Below are 16,958 nucleotides of genomic sequence, written 5' to 3'. Positions count from 1 at the left end.
CGCGTCGGCTGCGTTCACTTTCAACGTTACCAACGGTCGCATTCACACTTGTTGGTCCGGTCGCGTTCACACTCGTTGGTCTGTCCAAACACACTACACTCACGGTGTCACTACGCGTGTTTGATTCGGATATCACTGGTTTTTTACACAAACAAATCACAGGATTCCACACATTTGACAGTTTAAACCCATCTTCACGATTGAAATTTTTGTATTTGTGAATTTCAACGGCTTCTCTTACCAATCTTGGTATATAGTGGCGTTCTGTCGAAATGACCTTGGGACTATGCAACTCGATCCAGTGATTTGTACCCGACTCAAGGAGATTCTGAGCAATAGCTGACTTGCGAACGTCATTGTTCTTGACCGCAGCAATGTGTTCTTTAATTCTGCAGGCAATAGTGCGTTTGGTCTGCCCAATGTACGAACTACCACAGCTGCACTCAACTTTGTATACACCAGGTTTTCAAGGTAATCACGGTCTATATCCCGGTCAATATAAGTCTAGTGAAACTAACCGTGAATCATTCAAAACTCAAATTACGTAGGTTGTTTTTGGCAGTATTTCGGTGTATAGTGGCGCCGCCTAATTACTGTTTTTTGATGGACACTTTTCATACATAGAGATCTGGCTCCTTTATATAGTCTACATGGCATGAACGTCCGTTCATGGACTGATTCAAATTTTTCATAAACGTCACACATTTCAAAAACGTCATTAATTTTTTTTAATTATGGCTACAGTCCAGTGGGGACTATTTCGCCAGTATAAATGTCTTAAGAGCTTTAAATATTACTATTAAAATTGTACGGTTAGTACAACGTAATTTGGTCGGGTTATTTGTTGCCTTATATGGTTCATGTTATACTCATGTCCCAGAGCCTAACTAGCGCCACCGGAGAGATTAGGAACTATTATTTAAAGCTGAAATCTAATATAAGAAAATATTGGCATCCTTTCTATACCATCCATAGTTCATGTGTTTACATCTGTCAAAATAATGGAGTGATAAAACATAATATTTTATTTTTGCTATCTATACATATATTTTTTTATACATGTACCTACCTATGTATAAATATTTTATTAGTGCGTGGCCCTGACATGAATAGGCGCAATGTTAAATATTAATAAACACGCAATTATTGTTTAGATAATGTTAATGACATATAGATACAATAACGTAACTGATAATAGAGCAAGTTTAAGTTTTGTATGTCAAACTTTTATTCGCTTTAATTTTCTTGTAATACAATTATTTCTAGTAACGACCAAGTTGTACCAGACATACTAGATATATCACTAGAATGTTCATATAAATATTTCACTACCTTCGAACGGTTCATGGTATGCCTTGTATCTATATAATATGTGCCATTTTCTACAAAAAGGGTACTTATGGTCGCTTGTCAGTAAGGCGCTATTTTCATATAGCTTCAATTAGAAATCAACCTTCAACAAGCGACAATGTGGTACCTTTTGGTTGAAAACGTCACATATGAGTAGCTTAACTTAAAACTCGGGTAAATCCATCTGTCAAATTATGCGATTTTGGTATTAATTGTACCTATACTAACACTATGGACCACGGTCTGCAATAAATATTTCAATTTCAATTTCAATTAAGAAAAGGTAATAGGGTATATATTTGCTAAGAGGGTCGAATGGATTTACCCGAGTTTGAAGTTAAGCCACATATATATCGCATTTGTTTTATTTTTTTATTATTTATTTAATTATTTAATAAAATACAGAGTATTCTTAATACAATCATAGCCCCGCAAAACTCAATAAAGAGTTTGACTGTGGGGTTATATATAGGTATTTCAAATCACTCGTACATTAACCTCACTTCGCCCGTCGGATAATTAAATAAATTTCTACAGTGCCAGTTGAACAAAAAAGCGGAAAAACAATTCCAGCAATTACGACGATGGCGTGTTTCCATTAACAGCAAATTAAAGTATAATAAAGAACGGTGTAATTAGTCTCGTTAAACAGCAAAACGACACTTGACATGACAAATTCGACTTCTTGCAATGACGACGACACATACCTTACATAACATGCCCTCTTATGCAAAAAAATTTACAGGCCTCAATTAGTTAATTTATGTTTAGGCCTTTCTTACAAATATTAGACCGGGCTCTCAGTGAAGTTGCGTTTGCAAAAATAGCGGACCGCAGTTTGACTTCTGATCCTTGTAGTGGGGTTTCTACGCTCCTAAAAAACTGATGTTGCCGGGCTGAAAAGTGGTGCCGTTACCCCCAGCCCTTTGAATTTCCCCATTACAATTCTCATACATTCGCTATCGAAAAAATCCCACCTTTTGCACAAATCGGACTAATTTGAGTCTAGCTCTTAGCATAATTAACCTTATCTAATTAATATTGGTATCAGTTCAAAGAACGTTTAATTACCTTTACACTGACATCTTTTTCAAAAAAAAAGTATAGTGATATTTGTAACAGGCCACTATTACAAAAAAGTATCCACGTAAGTGGTTTTATAATCAAGTTAACCAACGCACATAATAGACCTTTGTAAATAACTCCCTTAAATTAATATCTGGACTTTCTGAGATCGTTTATTTTGGTTGTAAATTAAATATACTTGATATTCCCTTCTTGGGCTTCCCATTGAGTTACATGATTATGTTTATTTTTAAACTCAAGTACCTGCACGTTCCACAAGTAGATTTCAGGCCTATGCGTAACGAAACTTGGAATAAGTACCAAGGGCGACATTTAGATTTTAAAACCTGTTACGGTTTTGATATTCATACATCTCTTTTGTACTTATTGATGCGTGCGAGATACGCGAGTAAGTGTCATGGTCGTGCCATAACGAAAAGCAAATTAAATTGAGATTTTCGTTCCTCTTTCATGGACGTAGGGGTCACAAATGGTTTTTATAAGTAGAACAACAAAATTGGGTTACCGTTATTATATAATTTGTAGAATAAACAACCCGGAACCGGGTATGTCCTTAAACAACGTCCCGTCTAAAAGAGAGGTATGGGCACTGTGAATGTCATCTCGCTTTGTGTGGTAAGGCACAGTGAATGTCATTCCAGATCTAGAGCAGAGCCCAACTGCAGGAAGTATCTCTACCTTGCAGGAATCCGCAGCCAAATAATACTCCCTACTCATAGTGTTGTGTTCCTGCCGGTGACTAAGGTTGCCAGAGGTCAACGAGGGTGCGGAGTGTTACGGTCGGCTACGCGCATGTAACTCCTCTGGAGTTGCAGGCGTACATAGGCTACGGAGACTGCTTAACATCAGGCGGGCCGTATGCTTGTTTGCCGACATAGTAGGATTTTAGGAGCAATGCTTTAATATTCAGCCATTCATGACACGACATGGACTAAGTTTGTCATCAGATCAGAACCAGATTAATATGGGACCAACTTGGAAGTAGCTCCTTTCGAACAAAAAAATAATTACTCAAATCGGACCACGGGTCTCGGAGTAATCGGTGAACATACATAAATTAAAATAGCCACAACCGAATACAGAACCTCCTCCTTCTATGAAATTGAAGTCGGTTAAAAAGGCTTTTAACCCAGCCGTTTCTCTCAGGCATCGCATTTGTCTGCGACTGCATTTTCAATAGGTAAGTATCATCAATCCTGTGGTGTCACGAGCTAATCTAACCCAATAAAATAAACACAGGTACAATAGACTGCGCTTGTTCAATTTGCAGACAGTTCTTGCGAACAAACCGCATCCTGTTTGTGGCTGCGCTCAACGGAGCGGTACATGAATAATATTTTTATCTATTTATTTTTTCGTTATTACGAATATGAATGTTAATATGAGTATCAAATACACATTACGCAAAAAATAGAAGAGAGAAAAATCGAATAATATAAGGTATTTTCTATTTTTTATCAGCTAACAACAACACAAGAGAGGATTTTTGTATTAGTTACTCGACCGTGCCAGATTAATAGGTATATGAGAGATGTGATACTGATAACTTGTTACAGATGTAGTGCCATCCTTAGTGTAGTTATGCGATTCTTTGCCATCATATTTTATCGGAAACGTTCGTTTTTTCATGCAACTTCAGTCAGCCTCAGTATTTTTTTACTGAGAAAGACTGAAATAGCATACATGTTCGTGCGTTTCCGTGAAAATACGATGCATCGACGGTAAAGGATTACGTACTACATATGTGCCCGTGGAGTCTACCTTAAGGCCGTTCCATCGGTGTGCCGCTATCACTGTCACATTTCGCAAGAAAGAACGGGAAAGATCATGCGCGCCAAGTGTCAATTTTGATCGAATTTTGTAGATTTTTATTTATTTTATAAACGTTGCATTACAATATTGAAATTTGAAAGCCGGTAAAATTACTATTTAAGTTAAGATTGTTTTTTTTTTGTTTATAGTGTCACATTAGTTATTTGTGCAACACGAGAGCAAAGTTATTTTAAATCTCGTGTTTTTGAGTCCCGAGAAAGCGAGATTCTATAATTGACTCACGAGCGTAGCGAGTGATTCTAAGTTATAATCTTGATCATAGCGAGGGACTCAAAAACACGAGATGTAAAATAACTTTACTCTTGTGTTGCACATATAATTTTTCACCTCAGGAGTGAGAACATATTAAAGGTTAAAATGTATTTCGAATTACACAGAATAATACAGAAGAAAAAAAATTTAATAAAAGTATGAAGTGGCAGTTCGTGGCCTTCACTAAATTAAAAAGCTACTTTGCTCCAGGAAGTGACGAAAGTAGGCTTGTTCGAGCTGCTGAGGTGAAAAATAAATAACCGAGTAAAGTTGGATTAAAAGTCCTAGTTAGTTTACTTTGGGAATTAATTGTATCGAGCAAAGTGTCATAATTCGTGTATCGGAAGCTTATAAATTAAAGATATTATAATCAAGAACTACATATATTTTTTCCACGTCTACGAATATCAACGTCTCTTAGAAAAATATGATCATATAAGGAGATTTTTCGCCTTCTGGCTCAGGGAACCGCCCACTTTTAGCCGTCCGTTGGTCTATTAGTTGGTGGGCAGTTAAAGAAATCATTAAGTATTAGATTCTAGATTTAGTTAGTTTGGTTCGTCGTTGATGCTACTCGTATAATTCTGCTTATACTTACTCTAACAATTAGTCCTAATCACTGGTATATAATTCCGAGTTTATTTACGGAATCGTTAAAAAAAAGTTTTTTTTTATTGACATTGTGTACTCTGTTTCATTTCAACTACGTGAGATCAAGTGCGTCACAAATTCCTTTCATCATTGATAATCCTGGTGTCATTTTATACGGTTCGCAGCCCGACGGAGCAGTATGAATCGGCACGTTTTAGTTTTTTTTCGCTGATACAAGGACTTTTTACGTAGCGAGGTTGTAACATCCTTTTATATATTAGGTAAGTACCTGCCTGATAATAAAGGTCACAAGATGATGCCTAGGTGGTAATCGGATGGAACCTGCAGCTGCATTAGTATTGGGAAATTACTACCGCAGCATTGAGGCTGCCGCTGTATCTGTCAATTTCCTTGATAAAATAAATGACCGATTGAACGTCAAAATCGCGGCAGTAATGCGGAGCCGAACATCGCTCATTTTATCAAGCAAATTGACAGTAACAGCGCCCGTTAAGGCCGCAGCAGTAATGTCGCAACAGTAGTGCAGCTGCAGTTGGCACTTTGAGCTTGCTACATACATACTACATAGTTCTAGCATAGGAAACCGGCCATCAACAGTTTTATGTAATTTACGGAATTACAATTACAATTTAACATAACAAACCTGTTCTATTGGTACGTAGCTATCTAAATATGGAAGCAATATAGCAGCAAGCTAACATTTGTCCAGTACCGTCCAGGAATACACACACAGGAATAGACAATTAGAATATAATTATGTCGTACATATAATTAACAGAATAATCTAAAAGCAGCCTACGGCTTGTCATGAGCCAGAATCTCGCAACCCGGAATCATGATTATTTTAAGAAAATCTTATGAAAGTCAAACATTGACAAACGATGTACGGTTCAAGTCATTCTTAGTTAAGTATTCATTTGTGTAACAAAAAGCCATATTTAGACAGTTCAAGAATTTTCTATGAAAATATTTTAATTTTGTGGTTTTTCAAGTAGACACACTACTATTTAAACTATAAACTGAAATAAATGTCATATACGAAGGAAAAATGACCAAAGCCTCCTGCTGCAAAGCCAGATGTCCTTCGGGAATTGTCATATACTTGGAAATTTCGACCCATGCCATCGTGACCGGATAGCCGAGCGGTTCAGGTACCTGTCCGGTAAACGGGGTACGCTGGTTCGATTCCAGCTCTGGACACTGGAGGCTTTGGTCATTTTTCCTTCGTATATGACATTTATTTCAAGTTCTTGAAACATCTAAATGGGGCTACAGACCCCACTAACTAATTACTACACAGAACTAACTAAGTGGTTACTTATAATCGTCATTTCAGCTTCTTATGGTTGACTGCACATTATTTAGTATCGACAAGTACCTACGAGTCCGTCACACTATATAGGCCAGAACTGAAACACCAGCGAGCGCGCCGTTCTCCCACCTTCGTCACCGGGCACGGCATTCTCCTGCTATGCGGTCGGGGCTGCCGCTCTTGCATTCGACTTACTAGTCATTTGCAGAATTGCCGCACTCTTATGGACACTGTATAAATCATCATTTTATTGATTTTACAGGCCAATGATGATGATGATGACGAGTACCTACACCTAGCCCAGATAGACGGATGAAAGGAAGGCAAAGATAACGATCCCCAGCCCCAGGGATTCGACGAAGAAGAACTACAAACCACCAAAAAAATCATAAGTATAAACTGAAACAGATGGCATATACAAAAGAAACAGTTACCAGGGCCTTCAGTGTCCAGGGCTGAATTCGAACCAGCATCCTCTGCATTCGCGGCAGATGTCTAAAATCGCTCGACCACGCTGGTCACGGCGGGGTGCACGACTTTTCTCAAGTAGGTATATATGCAATCCCTTAAGGGCTTATGTCGCCCACACAAAGTATTTATTTCGGAATTAATTAATTTTGAGATGCACCAATTTCAACTACTTATGCATATGTTAGTACAAAATGCCCTATATTCCGTGCAAATTTAGAACCTATTAAAATAGGCACTGGCCATTTGAAAACCGATTTTCCCAATATATCTCACAAAGGTAAATATAGGGCACAAACATATCTCTAACAGAAGCAAGACTAATGGACATGTACACGGTTTGCGAACACGGGCTATAAACCGTCCTGTTTATTTTATTGCAGTGGGTACAGAGCGGGGGAGAGTTAGGTTCTCCGGCCAGCCTAGATATTGGGGCAAGATGGCGATTAGTGCAATTATATACGGTGTAAAGGTTAGATACACTTTCCTGATTGAGAACAGAAATTACAGTGTAGGCGGCACAAACGTTTATCTAACAGTAGCATGACTAATAGACATTCACACGGTTTCCGAACACTACAAACCTTATTGCTTATTTTATTGTCGTTGGTGGCCAGTTAGAGACTTTTGATGCATAGTCTGATACGTTAGAGTTGATGCAGACAAAGGTCTGAATCATTAATCAGTCTTCACTCGGTAAGCGTTTGGAACAACGCCCCTGTTTGTGGTTGCAACAAATCGTTGTTTAAACTCTTTCGAGTTATTTACGACGCTCATAAATGAGTAAATTTAACGCACCGTCTATTCTAGGCAGTTGTAAAACGGTACTTTGCCACGGTAATCTCAACCGTAATGACATGAAAGCTGCAACTTTAACACTAAACATGGTGAGTAACGTAGGTGCCATTACGATATTGTTGCCAAGCCTTCGAAGAAGGTGATTTTACCTGTCTGTTACCTATTGTTCTGAGGCGCCAACGCGAGAAATGGCGACGCCCTAGCTGTGACCGTTACTTTATTCCAACAAATCTTTATTTTAACAAATATGTCTACGAAATAATACATACTTAGTTCTTCACCGAAAAACTAGCCACAAATAACCAAAGATATTCTGTACATTCGTTGCGAAAAACTTATTATACGTAGTTGTTTTAAATTCACATCCCCCTTTATGTATTACCAAGCTATTTTCTTTGAACGTGACAATACTATAAAGTTCAGAAAATCCATTGATATACAGAATGTGAAGTCAAGTATATATATATATATATATATACACTTGACTTGCCATTCTGTAGACGACTAATAACATAGCGAGTACAAGAGACATGCCATTTGTTAAGTTTAGCTCATGAATTTTCTACTAACGAAGCAGATTTTCATGACTGAATAATATTTTAATGGATTTATATTGACCGGGATATAGACCATGATTACCTTATGATGATGCATGTAACTGCGTCGAAATATCGGGAGCTCACAAATAATACAAAAGGTAATCATGGTCTATATCCCGGTCAATATAAGTAGTGAAACTAACCGTGAATCATTCAAAACTCTAATTTTAATGGATGATTAATAGTTGTAGATTAAATTATATATGTATGGATACACTGATAGATACTTACTTATTAAGTGCGTAGTTATGGAATGCTTTATAACCAGATCATCCGACCTTCTAATACACGATTATCGTAACGCGAGAGAAAATCTATAGATATGTACGATCGCAACGTGGAGAGTGAACCATCCGATCCTTTATGATCATTTTTTTTGTAAAGCACTACAAACAAAACCGAATGCTTGTTATACCTGCCATTGTTGCCAGTTCTAGAGCAATATTATACCCTTTAATCTAGACTTATACGGAGTGTGAACGAGCAATCTCGTCCTTTCCGACCGACGGCACCATTCGGCTGTCTAATCTACATATTTAGATACATTCGACCTGATTACATTAGGGACCATTGTTGCGGTAATAATACCTAATGGACTAGCTTTATGTAAATACAGATGAGGGATCGCTACAGATTTATAAAACCACAGCATCATAAGCAAAGTTTTCCTATTCAGCTTATTTCGCAGCTGTAGGTAGGGCGCTACCCTTTTACCATATTTAACCGTTACAGGATCGTAGAGCGACCTATTTTTTGCGCGCAATTTGCAAGGGTTTTTTTGTTTTGCTTTCAAGACAAAAAGACGGAAGCCGCAATTTGAAAACTCATCAATATGTTGTCACTTGTGGGTTTCCAATTCGGGTCGAATGGAACCACCGGAGCAAATGGAACAAACGTGAAGTTACGAAGAACAGGTGTTCCTGTAAGTTATTGCATCGATATGTGAGTTAGGAGCGCTAGGTTTTCCTATCGGCTTTTCGGAGCTCGTTTTGAGTTTTGAAATTTTTTACAGCGCTTAATTTATCGAGTGCTATGAATTTTGCACGTTTCGAATTGGATTCGAGATCATTTATGCGGATATTGGAAATTGTAAATTTTAAGCTTATGATTATTTTGGATTATATTGGATATCATATCATTGTGTAAATTTATATAGATACTTCTATTACAGGATTATAAGTACTATTTACTATACATTATATAACCTAAACAACAATAGAGCATTATACCAAATTTAATAATAATATTAATCTAGTTATAACAATGGAGACCACGCGGTACAATTTGTGTGAAAATGTCCTATTAGTTATTTATATCAGATTAGATACCTACCTAAATTAAAAACTTCATACTCGTATTGCCTGGGCTAACAAATGGCGCTGCTTACTTCGGTGTTCAATTTCCTTCTTGCCGTTTTACCCCTCACAACCTTCCTCCATCAACGAAAAATACTAGTTATTTACCATTTAAGCCAGGTTTAAGACGATTTATTAATAGTATTAATACGTATAGCACGTGAACCTGACACGCCTCGCTTTTGTCACGCCTCACCGTACCTATTTATAGAAATATTTTTACCGACATTGATTTATGGACTAGAAAGAAAGTCGATATCGGCACAGAATAAATAATAGTACTACGTAAAGATGGCTCACTGTATAACAAAACCCCTGTTTAGGTATAGCAAACGGGCTTAAACGTTGCCGATTATATATACTTATGTGTAGTCAGAGCATTTTTTATAGGTTTTTTATCCGTCGTCGAATATTGCTACATATCGCCGACTCTTGAAACATCTAAGATAAAAACCAAAATGGAACTGTGTACCTATATGTGTGTAGTGTAACAGTAATTAAACCTTGAATTCGTATGTTAGTTATTTCTCGATGGGCAAATTTACTCTTCAGGGCAAAAATTGACGTTTCCGCGGAATATTAAGTATTTTCGTAGTTAAATAATTGTACAATGAACTCTGTACGAAAACAAAATAATACCATATTAAGAGCCCCTCATTAAAATGCGTAGGCACGGCATTCGCAATGCCGCATAAATAGGAAATGTCTCATTCAGGCTGGAATGGAAAGAGAAACCACCTGGCGGATTTTGACCTAGATTTGTAAAATAAAATGTAATGTTGTGAACTGATGTTTCCGTCACGTTTCTGCGTTAGATTTGAAATATATTTGCTTCAGCTCGGCGTCGGCGAAAGCTGGCGTGATACCGCTCTGCATAGACCGAGTAAAGTGGCGTGCTCTTGGGTTGGAGGCCAAGACTCATTTTGGGTCATCGCGCCAGCTAAGTAAGTAGGTAAGTATAGATACAGTGGCGAGAAAGTTACCCACGCCAAAATGAACGTTTTTTGCACTCCAATAGCTTTTATAAATGAAAACTATATCACAATCTCATTGTTACAACATGACAGTAGTGATGGTATGGGTACTTCAAATCGGCATATCATACCTACCACAATATAATAATTTTTAAATTTAAATTAAACTTCCAATTTTGTAGTAAAGTATTGGAGCATTTTACGGTATCAGAGAAATTACATCTAGTCAAACTAATTTAAATTTATTGAACTAGGCGCGTTTATCACTGGTCCATTAGAGCAATGATTTCCAGGCAATTAAGGCTACTCGCAATATTATATTATTTAGAAAACAAAACTTTTTTAAGAAAAAAAAACTACACCTCGCTAACTGCCACCCATCACATCACACACAAAAAGCTGCACGCGACTACCAAAAAAAGTATGGAAGTTTCGAGTTCCTTTAAGTTTTTTACCGACATTTGTCAACTATAAGGGGTATTATTTGTCACTAAGCTTTCAATTTTCGACAGATATAACAAGATGTGACCGAAACTGACACCTCTAAATTCAGATTTCGTCGCTATATGGGAACAAAATATTGACACCTCTATCCTCCACAAAAGATACAATGGCAGCGACTTTGACGGCGGTCGCTGTCAAGCACTTATCCCGACAATGGGAGCAGCAATCATAAAATTACTGGATCGTAAAAAGGACGATCAAAGAACGGCTAAGGTGGCTTGGAGTTGTAGATTACCGCACGCTAGATCCCATTCCCAAATTTTTATACAATCACAACTAAGTAAGCAAAAAGCGGGGTGATTTTGAAAATCGCTTATGGCTCGCAGTAAGTAAGATGCCTTGGTGAGCGTTGCAGTAGCGTATCTAATATATAATCTCAGCAGCTGGAACGTCGGAATTTAAGGTAAAAACAATGAAATTACATCGCGGTAGACTCGTTCGTATAATCAAAATAAATGTGTTGCCAAAGTATAAAGTGCTTCTAGTAATAGTGCGACATAAAATAGTAGAAACTAAAATAAAATCGAACTAAAAAAATTACATACTAAATTAGACTTATATTGACCGAGATATAGACCGTGATTACCTTTTGTATTATTTGTGAGCTCCCGATATTTCGACGCAGTTACATGCATCATGTTCACGGGTGACTGAAGATAGCGGGTGGGTGTCAAAGTTGTGTAGACAGCGCTCTGTCTACCCTCATTCTTGCGCGTCGGCTGCGTTCACTTTCAACGTTCCCCATTCACACTTGTTGGTCCGGTCGCGTTCACAATCGTTGGTCTGTCCAAACACACTACACTCACGGTGTCACTACGCGTGTTTGATTCGGATATCGGATTCGGTGAAACTAACCGTGAATCATTCAAAACTCTTACATACTAAATTGTTGCCATGTTTAAGCATTTTACGTCAAAAATGTGACAGTTATGTAGGAATTCAATAATTTTCTACAATTTCTTGTCGGATTATAGTTTAGTAGACATTAGAGATTTTCAAATCTACCCCGTTGTCGAAGTTAACGCAATGCAGCTTTTGTGTGTTTAAATTATGTATATTAAAACGGGTAGAGTTAGACCAAGACAAGTCTGCAATGATTTTGATAGCACACGCAGTGCAAGTTTAACGTTTAAAATAACACTTGCAATGCGTGTGCTATCAAAATTGTTGCAGTATGTATAAACTCTTTATTGTACAAAACACAGAACAGAACACAAATATGGCACAGAAATAGGCAGTACAAAGGCGAACTTATCTTACTTGTCTTGGTCTAACTCTATTAACTAAGTACTTAATATGTCTATCATTGTCATTTATCAAGTGTTTCAGTGTTTTCAGAGTTGTTGTTTATAGGAAAATTTATTTGGGGCATTTTCTATGAAAAGGGACCTTATTGTCGATGGCGCTTACGCCGCACAGCGTCGCTCGGCATTGTATTTAAATCGGAGCATAGTTTATAATGGCGTAAGCGCCATCGACAATAAGGTCCCTTTTTATAGAAAAAACCACATTTATTGTTTTACACCCAATTGTAATATGTACCTCAAACTTTTTTTATTGACACTTGGCATGACCTTACTCACTGTTTTTTACTCAGTTTTTTGCTCACTATTTGGCGCCACTGGCCTTTTAATCATTGTTTGTGTAATAATATTGTTCGGCATATTTGTATTTTCTTCCTTGTGCATTGGTTCCAATGAAGATCAATGGAACGGAGTATTCTAAGGCTAAAGCAACTAGATAAGATACGAAACACTGATATAAGAAACATCACAAAACTGCAGGATGCTTCTACAAGAGGCAGAAATGGAAATGGGCAGGTCATGTGGCTTGGAAAGGACCGCCTGATGGCAAAAGACACCAAGGGAAACCTGTAGAAAGATGGATAGACGAAATAAAGAAAATAACAGGCAATAACTGGATGACCACGGCAAACAATAGCACTACATGTATAAAAATAGAGGAGGCGTTTACTTGCTGAGAGGTTCTTGAAAATCCCTATATTTATATTATTAAGGAAATACAATACAATGTTATATATTATTTGGATTCAGACTACACCAGCATTAATGTTGCTGCCGACTGCATTGCTTGCAACAGCAATGTCAAAAATCCGGGCAGCAACATCGATGTTGGCATTTGCGGCAGCAATACGGTCAGCAGTAATGTCGCACTGCAATACTGCTGCAGTACTCCATCTAGTGTTGCAGAGATCTGTGTCAGGGGCTTGCACGATACAAAAAGAGTAAAAACGCGGGGCAAAAGGAAACATCCCGTAATGACGTCATCCATCATCGAAATACGCGATAAAAACGACATTCTAATTTTGATTCAGGATTTGTTTTATTACGATGTGAATTTAAATTCAAAAAAGGAACGGTGACCGAAATAGCTGTGTTTATGTTGGCTTATTGTAATGATTCCTTGGGCATATGCCAGGTTTACACGAGCTCAGTAGGGTCATTAGTTCTAATGATTAAGTTACTTGCCCGCAAAGTAGCGAGTGGCAATAGAGTTATAATTAGATAAAGTAATTAGTACGGGGTATGATGTGATGAGGAAGTAAGGCGTGTACAGGTTTCTCACCTGGACAAGGACGCACACACTGGTTGTATATAGTAACAAGTTATTAATTTGACCTGATTTGGATTTGTTATGGATGGATTGTCAGTGCCAAAAGTGTCATTTCTTTAGACTTATGACACTGACAGATCGTATCTTTAACAAATCCAGATGGCCATAGGCATCACTAGCACAAACACAGGGCCTGCCGCGAAACACAAAAATCGAAAGTTCGGTTTCTGCCTCTCTATCACTCTTGCGTATTCGATCCTCAGAATAATGACTAAAGCAAAGAAGCCGGGCAAAAATAAAAGCTTGGTAAAAGATATCGTATTCACAACACGTTATTACTTTTTTTCTATGAGTGAGTGAGACAACAATCCGCAAGTTCTTTCGTTTTTTTCAGTATTGTCATAAGATGTACTGAGGGAAATGTCAAATGGTCCTATGTGGTTCTATAATATAATCCAGCCAAATAAAATATAAGTTCGTTATTTCACAGGTAAGTGTCAACTGTAACAACTTGACATAGTCGTATTATTTTAGTTGAAATATTTCGGGATGTTTCAGCGGTCATCTTGGTTTATTTTAATTATATTTTTGCTATTCCTGAAAGATTGTTGGAAAACGTGTTGAGTGTTTATTTGTAATGGTTTGAAGTTCCCTTTGTGATAATGTCTTGTGTGATCGAGGGCTGTAAATCGCATACAGGAAGAAAAGAAAATACGCACGAACCGATAACCTTTAATCGGTGAGTTTTGTTCAATTTTGAAGAAATTAATTTATAGGACCTGACCCTAAACATAGAAATCGATATATTGTTTATGTAATTATTACTTGCATTCAAGTCTATATAGATTTTTGCATAAATTTTCGAACTTTTCTGCTAAGTATGAAAGGTTATATTTTTGGCATAGTGATGTATCGACCTCAGATCAATAACCTATCGACATTTACAGCTTTCTTATAGTTTGGCCCAGGACTGTCTCATTTTAATTGATGAGTACAGTCAAGGGCATAAATATATATACATTCCCAAAGTCTCAAAAATATGTGTACGCTCAGACAATAAAATCGTGTTCACATATTTTTAAGCCATTTGTCTGGATCGATATTTTTGCCTTCGACTGTACCTATAGTTTTCTTTGTTCTTACTTACTGACAGATTGTGTTTGCCAGACTATAGTTTAATACTAAAAACCGGTCAAGTGCGGGTCGGACGCGCGCACCAAGGGGACCGTACTTTTTAGTATTTGTTGTTATAGCGGCAACAGAAATACATCATCTGTGAAAATTTCAACTGTCTAGCTATCACGGTTCATGAGATACAGCCTGGTGACAGACAGACGGACAGCGAAGTATTAGTAATAGGGTCCCGTTTTTACCCCTTGGGTACGGAACCCTAATAAAAAAGACATTAATGATCATTGATGAATGTTCCTTTTATTAATATTGTTGGTCACAAAACTCAACTTTTTATTTCAGATTTCCAAAGGACGAGGAATGGGGGATATTACTGCAATGTTCTGCCACCAGAGTGCAGCACTAGCTTTTTTAGTGCACCGTAGAGTAACTTATTCATACTGTACCTTTAACAGGTTTTTGACAAGTTTTCAGGGGACCTACCGGAAAACTCGAATCCGAAATTTCGTTATCTAGCTGCCTCTTTATCGCTCTAATACGCAAGAGTGACAGAGATGTTAGATAACGAAAGTTCCATTTTCTTGTTTCGCGATAGACCCTCAGATTGTGATAATGGCGCCACCTACGCCGAGTTTCGCGTAATATTCCCTATTATTAAATAATAAAAAAATATTACACGAACGTTTTTTTTTTTTATTTCCTATTTGGTACAGTCAGCTGTAGAGAAAAGGTACCCCACGTCCATACTAATTTACAGAACTTTGTATGCAGGGGGGTGCCTTTTCTCTGCAGCTGACTGTACATGACTAGAAACTATTCTTAGTCTTTTAGCATTAGAAAAAACGGTAAACCATTTCCACGTGTCTTTTTATTGACAAGTTTTTTTTATAAATATAACAATATTTTACTTATGAAAGCAAAAGTATGTAAATGATCGTATATTATATTTGTTGTGACTTATTTTCCAAGTGTTTTTCGATAAAACGACACGTTAAGATCGCTCGCCTTCTTTCTAATGATAAAAAAACGAGAGGTATAGTTAGACGGTTCTGAGTGGTAGACTGCAAATGAGATAAAAGCTATATTAGGTACATGCATTAATCCTCATATCAGGCGGCTCTTTGATTCCAAGGATTGCATAATTTTTATACTTTTTAACGGTTTTTAGAATATGAAAATTATAAAAAGTGTAAAAGTTATGCAATCCTTGTATTCCACGCATTTCATTTCATTTCATTTCAACGAGCCGCCTGCTACAGATTTCTTGAAATTGCCGCGTTTTTTCAGGTTCAACTTTCATTAGCCAGACTATTATCAATTTGCCAATTTCGTGATTATTATTTTACACGGCACATAAACTTATGCATAATTTATCGATATAAAAAGTCGACACAGTTACATCCCTAGCAAATTATCAAACTTATGACACCGTACGTAAATGAGAAATAACAAGCATATATGCATCTCTTTTCGGCACATTATCTAATTCGTAAGGAAGTAAAGTACGGGTATACATATTTGCGAAGCATTTTTGCCCGACTTCTATGCTTTAGTCATTATTCTGAGATTCGATCGATAGAGCCGCCTTGATGCATCAACGTCATAGTGAAAACTTGTCAAAAACTGTTTAAGGCATAGTGTGTATAATTTACTCTATGGTTTGTGTGCACTAGTGCTGCACTCTGGCGGCAAAACATTGCAGTAATATTCCCTATTCATAACCTGTTATAGATAGATAGATTTTTATTCGGTATTAATCATACATTGTCAATTACATAACATGATGATGGCACCCGAAAATGCCGTTTATTTGTATAGGACTACAATTAACAATTAACCTTTTGTATAACCTAAAATATCAACAGCCTCCTAAAGGGGCCCACTGATTACCAGTCCGTCGGATGATATCGGTCTGTCAGTTGTTCGAAACTGTGAAATTTTGTTCAAACTGACGGGCTGATATCGTCCGGCGGACTGATAATCAGTGGGCCCCTTTAATTATTTTAAAGCCTGTCAACGCTAAAAACAAAAGTACGGAAAAACATTTCAATGAGAGTGGATGGAAGTAAAACTTCATTTACAAAATGTATTAATATGCAAATTGAAAAAA

The 16,958-nt window shown here is 37.2% G+C and overlaps 1 protein-coding gene across 1 annotated transcript in view; it reads right to left on the bottom strand.

The window, feature by feature from the left end:
- Positions 1–16,958, bottom strand: part of LOC134748994 (furin-like protease 1) — a 318,696-nt gene that overhangs the window by 238,218 nt on the left and 63,520 nt on the right. The window lies entirely within an intron of this gene.

Source organism: Cydia strobilella, chromosome 17 (genome assembly GCF_947568885.1).
Source record: "Cydia strobilella chromosome 17, ilCydStro3.1, whole genome shotgun sequence".
NCBI lineage: Eukaryota > Metazoa > Arthropoda > Insecta > Lepidoptera > Tortricidae > Cydia > Cydia strobilella.
This window is presented reverse-complemented; position numbering and strand designations above follow the sequence as displayed.